The 13,982-nt window shown below is 41.6% G+C and overlaps 1 protein-coding gene across 3 annotated transcripts in view; it reads right to left on the bottom strand.

The window, feature by feature from the left end:
• The window catches only part of si:dkey-237h12.3 (teneurin-3), a 183,076-nt gene extending 170,098 nt beyond the window's left edge, over positions 1-12,978 (bottom strand). For all 3 annotated transcript variants that reach the window (XM_041850551.2, XM_041850558.2, XM_041850567.2), the window contains exon 1: positions 12,465-12,978. The gene's annotated coding sequence lies outside the window, so the exon portion shown is untranslated. The remainder of the gene's footprint in view (positions 1-12,464) is intronic.
• Positions 12,979-13,982: the final 1,004 nt, after the last annotated feature.

Raw genomic sequence — 13,982 nt, 5'->3', positions numbered from 1 at the left:
AAGTGTGTTTCAATAGCGGCCATGGTTTAAAATAGCACAAGGCTGAAAGTAGTAGGCATTAAAACAAATTGCAGGACAGTTTTGGTAGCCAATTGCCCCTAACTTGTAGCCAACTGCCCTTAATATGTCTCTTCAACAGCTTACAGTGTAGTTAAGAACCATTGTGGCAATACATCAAAAGCTGTCATCAAATATCCCTACCATAAGCACATTTCAAGGGCATGCAATCCTCCCCAAAAATTGTGGTTGACTTTCAGAGTACAGCCGTCAAGTTTCCACTGCCACACTGTCAAACGATGTAATATAATAATAAAATAATATATTCCATTTAGCGACGCCTTTATCCAAAGCGACTTACAGTCATGCGTGCATATATTTTATGTATAATTTGTATTGTGCTTATCCAAATTAATTCCATGGAGATAAATGTATCCACTGGAACTTTTTCACGTGTATCTATAAAGACCACATAAAGGGCCACATACAGCGCATTTGGAAAGTATTCAGACCCCTTTACTTTTTCCACATTTTGTTTTGCTACAGCCGTATTCTAAAATTGATTAAATAGTTTTTTTCCCTCATCAATCTACACACAATACCCCATAATGACAAAGCAAAAACAGGTTTTTAGAAATGTTTACTAATTTATTACAAATACAAAACACTAAATATCACATTTACATAAGTATTCAGACCCTTTACTCAGTACTTTGTTGAAGCGCCTTTGGCAGCGATTACAGTCTTGAGTCTTCTTGGGTATGACGCTTCAAGCTTGGCACACCTGTATTTGGAGATTTTCTCCCATTCTTCTCTGCAGATCCTCTCAAGCTCTGTCAGGTTGGATGGGGAGCTTCGCTGCACAGGTATTTTCAGGTCTCTCCAGAGATGTTCGATTGGGTTCAAGTCCGGGCTCTGGCTGGGCCACACAAGGACATTCATAGACTTGTCCCGAAGCCACTCCTGCATTGTCTTGGCTGTGTGTTTAGGGTCGTTGTCCTGTTGGAAGGTGAACCTTTACCCCAATCTGAAGTCCTGAGCGCTCTGGAGCAGGTTTTCATCAAGGATCGCTCTGTACTTTGCTTCGTTCAACTTTCCCTCGATCCTGACTAGTCTCCCAGTCCCTACCGCTGAAAAACATCCCCACAGCATGATGCTGCCACCACCATGTTTCACCGTAGGGATGGTGCCAGGTTTCCTCCAGATGTGACGCTTGGCATTCAGACCAAAGAGTTAAATCTTGGTTTCATCAGACCAGATAATCTGGTTTCTCATGGTCTGAGAGTCTTTAGGTGCCTTTTGGCAAACTCCAAGCGGGATTTCATGTTCCTTTTACTGAGGAGTGGCTTCCATCTGGCCACTCTACCATAAAGGCCTGATTAGTGGAGTGCTGCAGATATGGTTGTCCTTCTGGAAGGTTCTCTAGAGCTCTGTCAGAGTGACTGTCGGGTTCTTGGTCACCTCCCTGACCAAGGCCCTTCTCCCCCGATTGCTCATTTTGGCCGGGCGGCCAGATCTAGGAAGAGTCTTGGAGTTTCCAAACTTCCTCCATTTAAGAATGATGTAGGCCACTGTGTTCTTGGGGACCTTCAATGCTGAAAAAAAAATTTGGTACCCTTCCCCAGATATGTGCCTCGACACAATCCTGTCTCGGAGCTCTACGGACAATTCCTTCGACCTCATGGCTTGGTTTTTGCTCTGACATGCACTGTCAACTGTGGGACCTTATCATGTCCAATCAATTTAAGTTCCCACATGTGGACTCCAATCAAGTTGTAGAAACATATCAAGGATGATCAATGGAAACAGGATGCACCTGAGCTGAATTTGAGTCTCATAGCAAAGGGTATGAATACTTATGTAAATCTGGTTTTCTGTTGTTGTTTTTTATAAATTTGCTATAATCTCTAAAAACCTGTTTTCGCTTTGTCATTATAGAGTATTGTGTGTAGATTAATGGTGAAAAAATATAATTGTATCAATTTTAGAATAAGGCTGTAATGTAACAAAATGTGGAAAAAATCAAGGGGTCTGAATACTTTCCGTATGCACTGTATATCAGTCTGTTCATTGTCATTCTAATTGAGATCCACAAGCTTTGCCTAAATGTTCACCTACCTTAAAATGAAATAATGTAGTAACATATTACTTTCACCCATGGCACTGCTGCAACAAAACATAACTAGTGTCTCATTCATTAATTTATTTTAAAATGCAGCCTACACTAGTTTGAATAAATGAAAGAAGGACCCTATTTATTGCTTTCGTCCACAGTCATATAAAATCAATAAAACATACTCCATCCATATTGATTCATAAACAATATCGATTGGACCATGTAAGAGCTAGAATATCAATCTGTCTCACAGACAAAATCTCAAACAGCAGCAAGAGGATTCAGTGAGAATTCAGAAAAAACAGGTGAGATAACAGATCAGCCAAACAGCAGTATAGCAGCCTTTGTGTTAACAGTAGCAGGCTGTGTGTTAACAGTAACAGGCTGTGTGTTAATAGTAGCAGGCTGTGTGTTAACAGTAGCAGGCTGTGTGTTAACAGTAGCAGATTAGGGCCAGCAATTATGCAAAGCAAATATGCCATAAAAACGATCTGCTGGGCCCAGGGATCTGTGCACAGATTGACAAGCTGCATTAACCTTCACATGTTTGCTCATACAGTGGGGGAAAAAAGTATTTAGTCAGCCACCAATTGTGCAAGTTCTCCCACTTAAAAAGATGAGAGAGACCTGTAATTTTCATCATAGGTACACGTCAACTATGACAGACAAAATGAGAAAAAAAAATCCAGAAAATCACATTGTAGGATTTGTAATGAATTTATTTGCAAATTATGGTGGAAAATAAGTATTTGGTCAATAACAAAGTTTCTCAATACTTTGTTATATACCCTTTGTTGGCAATGATACAGGTCAAACGTTTTCTGTAAGTCTTCACAAGGTTTTCACACACTGTTGCTGGTATTTTGGCCCATTCCTCCATGCAGATCTCCTCTAGAGCAGTGATGTTTTGGGGCTGTCGCTGGGCAACACAGACTTTCAACTCCCTCCAAAGATTTTCTATGGGGTTGAGATCTGGAGACTGGCTAGGCCACTCCAGGACCTTGAAATGCTTCTTACGAAGCCACTCCTTCGTTGCCCGGGCGGTGTGTTTGGGATCATTGTCATGCTGAAAGACCCAGCCACGTTTCATCTTCAATGCCCTTGCTGATGGAAGGAGGTTTTCACTCAAAATCTCACGATACATGGCCCCATTCAATCTTTCCTTTACACGGATCAGTCGTCCTGGTCCCTTTGCAGAAAAACAGCCCCAAAGCATGATGTTTCCACCCCCATGCTTCACAGTAGGTATGGTGTTCTTTGGATGCAACTCAGCATTCTTTGTCCTCCAAACACGACGAGTTGAGTTTATACCAAAAAGTTATATTTTGGTTTCATCTGACCATATTACATTCTCCCAATCCTCTTCTGGATCATCCAAATGCACTCTAGCAAACTTCAGACGGGCCTGGACATGTACTGGCTTAAGCAGGGGGACACGTCTGGCACTGCAGGATTTGAGTCCCTGGCGGCGTATTGTGTTATTGATGGTAGGCTTTGTTACTTTGGTCCCAGCTCTCTGCAGGTCATTCACAAGGTCCCCCCGTCTGGTTCTGGGATTTTTGCTCACCGTTCTTGTGATCATTTTGACCCCACGGGGTGAGATCTTGCGTGGAGCCCCAGATCGAGGGAGATTATCAGTGGTCTTGTATGTCTTCCATTTCCTAATAATTGCTCCCACAGTTGATTTCTTCAAACCAAGCTGCTTACCTATTGCAGATTCAGTCTTCCCAGCCTGGTGCAGGTCTACAATTTTGTTTCTGGTGTCCTTTGACAGCTCTTTGGTCTTGGCCATAGTGGAGTTTGGAGTGTGACTGTTTGAGGTTGTGGACAGGTGTCTTTTATACTGATAACAAGTTCAAACAGGTGCCATTAATACAGGTAACGAGTGGAGGACAGAGGAGCCTCTTAAAGAAGAAGTTACAGGTCTGTGAGAGCCAGACATCTTGCTTGTTTGTAGGTGACCAAATACTTATTTTCCACCATATTTTGCAAATAAATTCATAAAAAATCCTACAATGTGATTTTCTGGATTTTTTTTCTCTCAATTTGTCTGTCATAGTTGACGTGTACCTATGATGAAAATTACAGGCCTCTCTTATCTTTTTAAGTGGGAGAACTTGCACAATTGTTGGCTGACTAAATACTTTTTTTCCCCACTGTATGTGTTGAAACAGATGCCTCAGCCATGCTATTTGCCATATCTAATGTAACATTTCATATGATCAACTATTGAGCGTCCACTGGACGAAACAATAGAAATGTAATGAGCAAGATAACAGGAGTGAGGGAGATGTCCTCCCAGCACCATCCCTCTGGACAGTCTTCAATAATATGTTTCTTCGGTCGGTAAATGAGGCAACTGACATGTGTGATTGAAATACAAATCTTATTTACATTGTAGGCCTATGGAATAAATTAAATGAACCTACCAGCCCATCATATTTTGCAGCCCACAATATATTTCATGTGCTTTTTGTGTGGACAATTGTTAAAATAGGCAAAACATTGTTCAGTTGATGTACCATTGGTGTTAAATTGCTCAGTATAAAGCCAGAAACTCCTAGATATTCATTTTATTACAATAAAGCTTATCTGAAAGTCTGATTGTGAATGTAGTAAAGCAATAGATCAGAAGTTGTCTGATTTAATTTAGGTGGATCAGGTCTCAGTGACTGCCTGCGCTACCAACTCCAAAGTGAGAAAAACACTCAAATGAACTCAATTATTCCCATCATGACTGGGGGAATCAGGTGAATTATAGGCAGGCTAAGTAATGGCTGTAATAAGGTGTAATGGACTGGGGACTTAATGAACTGCAGTCCCAACCCCAAGCAACATCTCCTATGGCATTATTGTTTATGGCTGTTATTAGTCAATATGTCCATAGCAGGAATATGACATGTTGGTAAGAATTCCTATGCATAACCTCTTCATAATGCAATATAAGGCATTTATAATGCCTTATGAATTAGCCTATACATTATGCTATATTATATATTCATGCAGTCAGGGGCATTGCCAGGTCACAAATAACAACATACACACAAGTACCAATTTAATCAATTTTAGAATAAGGTTGTAACGTAACAAAATGTGGAAAAGGTCAAGAGGTCTGAATACTTTCCAAAGGCACTGTATATCAGTCTGTTCATTGAAGACAATTTCAAAGAAAAACTGTAATTGTCATTCTGTTTGAGATCCACAAGCTTTGCCTAAATGTTCACCCACCTTAAAATGTAATAATTTCACCTATGGCACTGCAGCAACAAAACATAACTAGTGTCTCATTCATTCATTTATTTCTAAATGTAACCTATACTAGTTTGAATAAATGAAAGAAGGACCCTATTTCTTGCTTTCGTCCACAGTCATATAAAATCAATAAAACATACTCCATCCATATTGATTCATAAACAATATCGATTGGACCATGTAAGAGCTAGAATATCAATCTGTCTCACAGACAAAATCTCAAACAGCAGCAAGAGGATTCAGTGAGAATTCAGAAAAAACAGGTGAGATAACAGATCAGCCAAACAGCAGTATAGCAGGCTTTGTGTTAACAGTAGCAGGCTGTGTGTTAACAGTAGAAGGCTGTGTTTTAACAGTAACAGGCTGTGTGTTAACAGTAGCAGGCTGTGTGTTAACAGTAGCAGGCTTTGTGTTAACAGTAGCAGGCTGTGTGTTAACAGTAGCAAACTGTGTGCTAACAGTAGCAGGCTGTGTGTTAACAGTAACAGGCTGTGTGTTAACAATTGCAGGCTGTGTGTTAATAGTAGCAGGCTTTGTGTTAACAGTAAAAGGCTGTGTGCTAACAGTAGCAGGCTGCGTGTTAACAGTAGCAGGCTGTGTGTTAACAGTAGCAGGCTTTGTGTTAACAGTAACAGGCTGTGTGTTAAAAGCAACAGGCTGTGTGCTAACAGTAGCAGGCTGTGTGTTAACAATTGCAGGCTGTGTGTTAACAGTAACATTATGTGTTAACAGTCGCAGGATGTATGTTAACAGTAGAAGGTTGTGTGCTAACAGTAGCAGGCTGTGTGCTAACAGTAACAGGCTGTGTGTTAACAGTAGCAGGCTGTGTGTTAACAGTAGCAGGCTGTGTGTAAAGAGTAACAGGCTGTGTGCTAACAGTAACAGGCTGTGTGTTAACAGTAACATGCTGTGTGTTAACAGTAGCAGGTTGTGTGTTAACAGTAACAGGATGTGTGTTAACAGTAGCAGGATGTATGTTAACAGTAGCAGGCTGTGTGCTAACAGTAGCAGATTGTGTGTTAACAGTACCAGGCTGTGTGTTAACAGTAACCGGCTATGTGTTAACAGTAGCAGGCTGTGTGTTAACAGTAGTAGGCTGTGTGCTAACAGTAACAGGCAGTGTGCTAACAGTAACAGGCTGTGTGTTAACAGTAACAGGGTGTGAGTTAACAGTAGCATGCTGTGTGTTAACAGTAGAATGATGTGTGCTAACAGTAGCAGGATGTGTGTTAACAGTTAGTAATTGGCTGTGTGTTAACAGTAACAGGCTGTGTGTTAACAGTAGCAGGCTGTGTGTTAACAGTAGAAGGCTGTGTGTTAACAGTAGAAGGCTGTGTGTTAACAGTAGCCGGCTGTGTGTTAACAGTAGCAGGCTGTGTGTTAACAGTAGAAGGCTGTGTGTTAACAGTAGCCGGCTGTGTGTTAACAGTAGCAGGCTGTGTGTTAACAGTAGAAGGCTGTGTGTTAACAGTAACAGGCTGTGTCTTAACAGTTAGAAACTGGCAGTGTGTTAACAGTAGCAGGTTGTGTGTTAACAGTAGCAGGCTGTGTGTTAACAGTAGCAGGCTGTGTGCTAACAGTAGCAGGCTGTGTGTTAACAGTAAGAGGTTGTGTGTTAACAGTAACAGGATGTGTGTTAACAGTAGCAGGATGTATGTTAACAGTAGCAGGCTGTGTGCTAACAGTAGCAGATTGTGTGTTAACAGTACCAGGCTGTGTGTTAACAGTAACCGGCTATGTGTTAACAGTAGCAGGCTGTGTGTTAACAGTAGCAGGCTGTGTGTTAACAGTAGCAGGCTGTGTGCTAACAGTAACAGGCAGTGTGCTAACAGTAACAGGCTGTGTGTTAACAGTAACAGGATGTGAGTTAACAGTAGCATGCTGTGTGTTAACAGTACAAGGCTGTGTGCTAACAGTAGCAGGATGTGTGTTAACAGTTAGTAATTGGCTGTGTGTTAACAGTAACAGGCTGTGTGTTAACAGTAGCAGGCTGTGTGTTAACAGTAGAAGGCTGTGTGTTAACAGTAGAAGGCTGTGTGTTAACAGTAGCCGGCTGTGTGTTAACAGTAGCAGGCTGTGTGTTAACAGTAGCAGGCTGTGTGTTAACAGTAGAAGGCTGTGTCTTAACAGTTAGAAACTGGCAGTGTGTTAACAGTAGCAGGTTGTGTGTTAACAGTAGCAGGCTGTGTGTTAACAGTAGCAGGCTGTGTGCTAACAGTAGCAGGCTGTGTGTTAATAGTAAGAGGCTGTGTGTTAACAGTAACAGGCTGTGTGTTATCAGTAGCAGGCTGTGTGTTAACAGTAACATGCTGTGTGTTAACAGTAGCAGGCTGTGTGTTAACATTAAATGGCTGTGTGTTAACAGTAGCAGGCTGTGTGCTAACAGTAGCAGGCTGTGTGTTAACAGTAACCGGCTGTGTGCTAAGAGTAACAGGCTGTGTGTTAACAGTAGCAGGCTGTGTGCTAACAGTAGTAACAGGCTGTGTGAAAATGTATGCACTCACTAACTGTAAGTCGCTCTGGATAAGAGCGTCTGCTAAATGACTAAAATGTAAATGTAAATGTGTGCTAACAGTAACAGGCTGTATGTTAACACTAACAGGCTGTGTGTTAACAGTGGCAGATGAAGGAAAAGCAGCCAACAAGTGCTCAGCATATATGGGAACTCCTTCAAGACTGTTGGAAAAGCAATCCAGGTGAAGCTGGTTGAGAGAATGCCAATAGTGTGCAAAGCTGTCATGAAGGCAAAGGGTGGCTAATTCTGGGTCTTCCGTTCCTGTGCCGGTCCTCATGAGAGCCAACTTCATCATAGCGCTTGATGGTTTCTGCGACTGCACTTGAAATGTTCCGTATTGACTGACCTTCATGTCTTAAAGTAATGATGGACTGTCGTTTCTCTTTGCTTATTTGAGCTGTTCTTGCCTTAATATGGACTTGGTCTTTTACCAAATAGGGCTATCTTCTGTATCTTGTCACAACACAACACAACTGATTGGCTCAAACGCATTAAGAAGGAAAGAAATTCCACAAATTAACTTTCAAGAAAGCACACCTGTTAAATCAAATCCATTCCAGGTGACTACCTCATGAAGCTAGTTGAGAGAATGCCAAGAGTGTGCAAAGCTGTCATCAAGGCAATGGGTGGGTATTTGAAGAATCTCAAATATAAAATATATTTTGATTTGTTTAACACTTTTTTGGTTACTACATGATTCCATATGTGTCATTTCAAAGTTTTGATGTCTTCACTATTATTCTACAATGTATAAAATTGTACAAATAAAGAAAAGCCCTGGAATGAGTAGGTGTGTCCAAACTTTTGAATGGTACTGTGTAAATATATATATATATATATATATATACACTGAACAAAAATATAAATGCAACATGTAAAGTGTTGGTCCCATGCTTCATGAGCTGAAATAAAAGTTCCCCGAAAATGTCCATACGCACAAAAAGCTTATTTCTCTCAAATTTTGTGCACAAATGTGTTTACATCCCTGTTAGCGAGAATTTCCCCTTTGCCAAGATGATGCATCCACCTGACAGGTGTGGCACATCAGGAAGCTGATTAAACAGCATGATCATTACACAGATGCACCTTGTGCTGGGGACAATAAAAGGGAGCGTGCAATTGGCATGCTGACTGCAGGAATGTCCACCGGAGCTGTTGCCTGAGAAATGAACATTAATTTCTCTACCATAAGCTGCCTCCAACGTCGTTTTATTGAATTTACATCTAACCGGCCTCATAACTGCATATCACGTGTAACCTCGCCAGCCCAGGACCTCAACATCCGGCTTCTTCACCTGCGGAATCGTCTGAGACCAGCCATCCAGACAGCTGATGAAACTGTGGGTTTGCACAACCAAAGAATTTCTGCACAAACTGTCAGAAACCGTCTCAGGGAAGCGCATCAGCGTGCTCGTCGTGCTCACCAGGGTCTTCACCTGACTGCAGTTTGGCGTCGTAACCGACTTCAGTGGGCAAATGCTCACCTTCGATGGCCACTGGCACGCTGGAGAAGTGTGCTCTTCATGGCTGAATCCCAGTTTCAACTGTACCGGAGTATGGCGTTGTGTGGGCAAACGGTTTGCTGATGTCAACGTTGTGAACAGAGTGCCCCATGGTGGAGGTGGGGTTATGGTATGGGCAGGCATAAGCTACGGACAACGAACACAATTGCATTTTATCGATGGCAATTTGAATGCACAGAGATACCGTGAAGAGATCCCGAGGCCCATGTCGTGCCATTCATCCGCCGCCATCACCTTATGTTTCAGTATGATAATGCACGGCCCCATGTCGCAAGGATCTGTGCACAAGTCCTAGAAGCTGAACATTTCCCAGTTCTTCCAAGGCCTGCGTACTCACCAGACATGTCACCCATTGAGCATGTTTGAGATGCTCTGGATCAACGTGTACAACAGCGTGTTCCAGTTCCCGCCAATATCCAGCAGCTTTGCACAGCCATTGAAGAGGAAGGGGACAACATTCCACAGGACACAATCAACATCCTGATCAACTGTATGCAAAGGAGATGTGTTGTACGGCATGAGGCAAATGGTGGTCACACTAGATACTGACTGGTTTTCTGATCCACGCCCCTACTTTTTTTTGTAAGGTATCTGTGACCAACCAATGTATATCTGTATTCCCAGTCATGTGAAATCCATAGATTAGGGCCTAATGAATTTATCACTTTCACTGATCCCCCGGTACTGCTGCTCATTCCATTCACCAGCTCCGGAGGTCTACGTCACCGGCCTTCTAGGTGTCACTGAACTAGATCATTACCACCAACCCCCGACTGTCTTGTCTCATTACGCCATTCCCCCCGATTAGTATGTGTATATATGTGCCCTCTGTTCCCCATTGTCCTTGTCGATAATTGTCCCATGTCCGTTGGTCTCGTGAGTACCGTGTATTGTGCTCTGGTTGTTTACGGGTCTCGTCCCATGTATTGTGTAGAGGTTACACCTCGCTCTTTGTTTGATATATGTGTTTGTGTTAGGTGGAGTAAATAAAACCCTCAATACGTATTCCTGCGCCTGTCTTCTAATCATTATACAACATGACAGTAACTCAATAAAATCTTTGAAATTGTTGCATGTTGCGTTTATATTTTTGTTCAGTATATAGATAGATAGACTTACTGTTGAGAGTTAGAATAGTAGAATACACAAGGTGCAATTTAGAAATTAGGCTTGGGCGGTACACAGTATATACCGTATACCGGGGTATTTGGAAAAATCCACGGGATGGTTTTTCAATACCGTAAAACCATTGAAACTATTTATTTAAAGTGTTTTTATAAATATAAATATGTGTAGCTACTTTTTAATTGTATACCTGCAGTCAACTTGTGCAATATGTTAGGAGATAAAGAAGATTGCGTTCTTCATTTCACCTGTCACATAATTTTTCATTATGAAGCTTACCGGTAGTCCCCAGTCAGGTGGTGTTTGTTTACAAGCACACAACGATGACAGCTTGTGAGTCACTCACTGTTGTGCAGCACGCGCCAGGTGATCTAGTTACAGAATGGAATTCTCAACTAAATGTTTGCCAGCTCGATATCTTATAACTATTAAGTTAACTGTCTAAAATGTGCTAAATACTGCAGTTGTGCATTTAACTTGTGCATTTAACTTTAATTTAGTAGCTAGTTAGCTATCTCACTCAAATATCATATTAGCCATAAGACTCCTGAACAGCTAATCATGGCTACCCGGACTATTTGCACTGCCCCCCCACCCCATCTTTTTACGCTGCTGCTACTCTGTTAAATATTTATGCATAGTCACTTTAACTCTACCCACATGTACATATTACTTCAACTACCTCAACTAGCCGGTGCCCCCGCACATTGACTCTGCACCGGTACCCCCCTGTATATATAGCCTCCCTACTGTTATTTTATTTTACTTCTGCTCTTTTTTTCTCAACACTCTTTTGTTGTTGTTTTATTTTACTTTTTTATAAAAAATAAATGCACTGTTGGTTAAGGGCTGTAAGTAAGCATTTCACTGTAATGTCTGCACCTGTTGTATTCGGCGCATGTGGCCAATAAAATTGTATTTTCTTTTATTTAATTTTTTGATAAGTCATGGCAAAATGTGTTGAATTGCAGGAAATTAGCTGTAAAACTGTAAAAACTAATCTCTGCCCCATGGCAAAATGAATACAATTATATGAAGTTGGTTATTTGAAAATGTCAAAATAATGTATTCGACCCACGGCAAATTGTGTACAATTGAAGGAAATATACTTTAAAACTAAAATGTCTCTCCACCATAAAGACGGGGGCCAGTAAAATGTTTTGCCACGAGGTGGGGGTGGGGGGGGCATTCAAATCTCGCTTAGGGACCCCAAAAGGCTAGGGCCGGCCCTGGCTACTGGTATAATGTTTTTAGTTAAGAGGTAAGTAGTTTAACTGCACAAATAGATTGATTGCACAAATCAGTTGACTGCATGTATGGGTATGGATGTGGGTATGCAGACCAGCGAGCCACTGCGGCCCCTCATGATGTGTTCTGATTTTTTGTGGCCCCCACCCCCATCAAAGTTGCCCATCCCTGATCTAGACAGACAATAAGGCCCATGAACAGATAAACTCAAGAATGAACAAAATATCCAGGGGACATAGAACAGTCTGTTTACTTCGACCTATAGGAATGATGATGGATAGGCTAATAATAACCCAATACCGATTTACTGAGTGGTGGAGCTGCTTGTCTGAACTATAGTAATGCTTTACTGGATGCCAATTTTATGCCACACTGCTAAAGCAAGTAGGCCAGACGTCGTCTGACCTGCACCAGTACTTGAATGGACTATTATTTTTTTATTTTTTTATCCATTCCTTGTGTGATCAAGTATAAGAAAAAAACGCATCTGTTCTGAAGAAACAGTAGGCCTAATTTACTGCCATGAACCTGTAGCCCATAGAACACCACATCTGACGTTATTTAGGCTATTATTTGTGCATGTTTGTGGATAAAATCATCGATTTGAATCATGAAAATAGTAGAATATAAGTGAATATTAAACATGCATGTGTCAGCACCAAAGGTAATAGTTGTTGCCCTTCCTTACCTGGTGGAACTAACTGAACAGTCCCGTTGTCCGGAGCCGCAGAAAAACTTCCACAAGAGACATCCAAACTTGCGCACCGCGTTGTCCGTCCGTGATGATGGTGAGTGAAATTTCACGCACTCACACCCTCAATATCCTTAGAAAAAAATGTGTGCCAAGCAGTCTTCGTTGTTGCAAATTCCTTAACAGACCATGAGACAATGCTGTCATGCAGTGTGAAGGTGTGCGATGCTGAATGTCAAGATTTCAGTTCGTGTCAAGATCACGTACTGCCAAGATTTCTTCCAATTATCTTAGTCCGCTCAGGGGTAGGCTATCAATTCCCTTGCCTGCAGCAATTCAGACTGCCTCTTCTTGATCGTCATGTAAATGAAGACATATTGTTAATAGTGAGGGTTTTTAGTAGTGAGGACGACGCTCTCCAATTACATAATGCTGGTGTTTTGTCCTGTATACGCTGGTGTTTTGTCCTGTATACACTTGTTAGCAGGAGAAATGCGCATCGAGTCCCTCTGCCTCCACTGGACTGAGTGCGCTCCACTCTTCTATATGGGTGCTTCTGATATCCTTGCAAACCGTCCCTTGTGTGTCACATGCCACCGCTCATGACAAATTGCATAAAGCATTTGAGTAATGGGAGAAGCCTGAGGTAGGTATTAATTTCCATTCCAATTTATTTTGTAACAAGTGAAAACAGTAGGCTACCATCACTTAAAAATAAAGTGATGGTAGCCTATACATGTCCAGTACAAAGGCTTTATTTATGGATGGAGTTATTACTCATCACACTAGTCACAGCTCTAAATATATTAGGCTAGCCTACTTAGAATAACTGTGTGTGTGAAAAGTGTAAAAACGTTCTAGATCTTTGAGATTACAACCCATCGCCTTCCTCTTTACTCATGTAACATTTGGCTTATCGCTTTGAATTTACTTGAATCAGAAAGACTAATAAACAACTTTTTAACTCAATCTGATGGTATTTAAATGTTAGCATTTAAAGGATCAACAGGGGGGGAAAGGAGTTTCATTAATTACAAAAGCATTGACTAATCCCACTTAAAAAACTCGAGGCAAGAGCTCTGCCAGGTTCTAAGAGAAGAGGGGGTCCGGCAATACCTTGGCACATCAGAAACGTAAGCTATAGCTGTGGCAGGTCCAGTGCACAATAGGGGGACTAACAATGCTACTCTGACTGGGCAGTTTTTTTAATCCCCCTTCCTGAATTTCCCCCACGTTCGACCACATGCAGCAATGAAGTTATCACAGAAAACAGCTTCTCTCTACCCAACGAGGCCAACCTCGGGTTCGTCATTATCATCCCAACACATCAAAACGTTGCCTTCATCAAATGGCATTATCTGCATGAATGGCACTGCCCAGCAATCTATCTAAAACTGCCTAAGAATATTTGCTCAAGGGCATACCAGAGTAAAAAAGAAATAGGAGATACATTTTTGTATAGAAACAAATGTCCCCTACCTCTCCTTTCACAGGCTCCAACACACACATGTGTAT

Source organism: Coregonus clupeaformis, chromosome 3 (assembly GCF_020615455.1).
Source record: "Coregonus clupeaformis isolate EN_2021a chromosome 3, ASM2061545v1, whole genome shotgun sequence".
NCBI lineage: Eukaryota > Metazoa > Chordata > Actinopteri > Salmoniformes > Salmonidae > Coregonus > Coregonus clupeaformis.
This window is presented reverse-complemented; position numbering and strand designations above follow the sequence as displayed.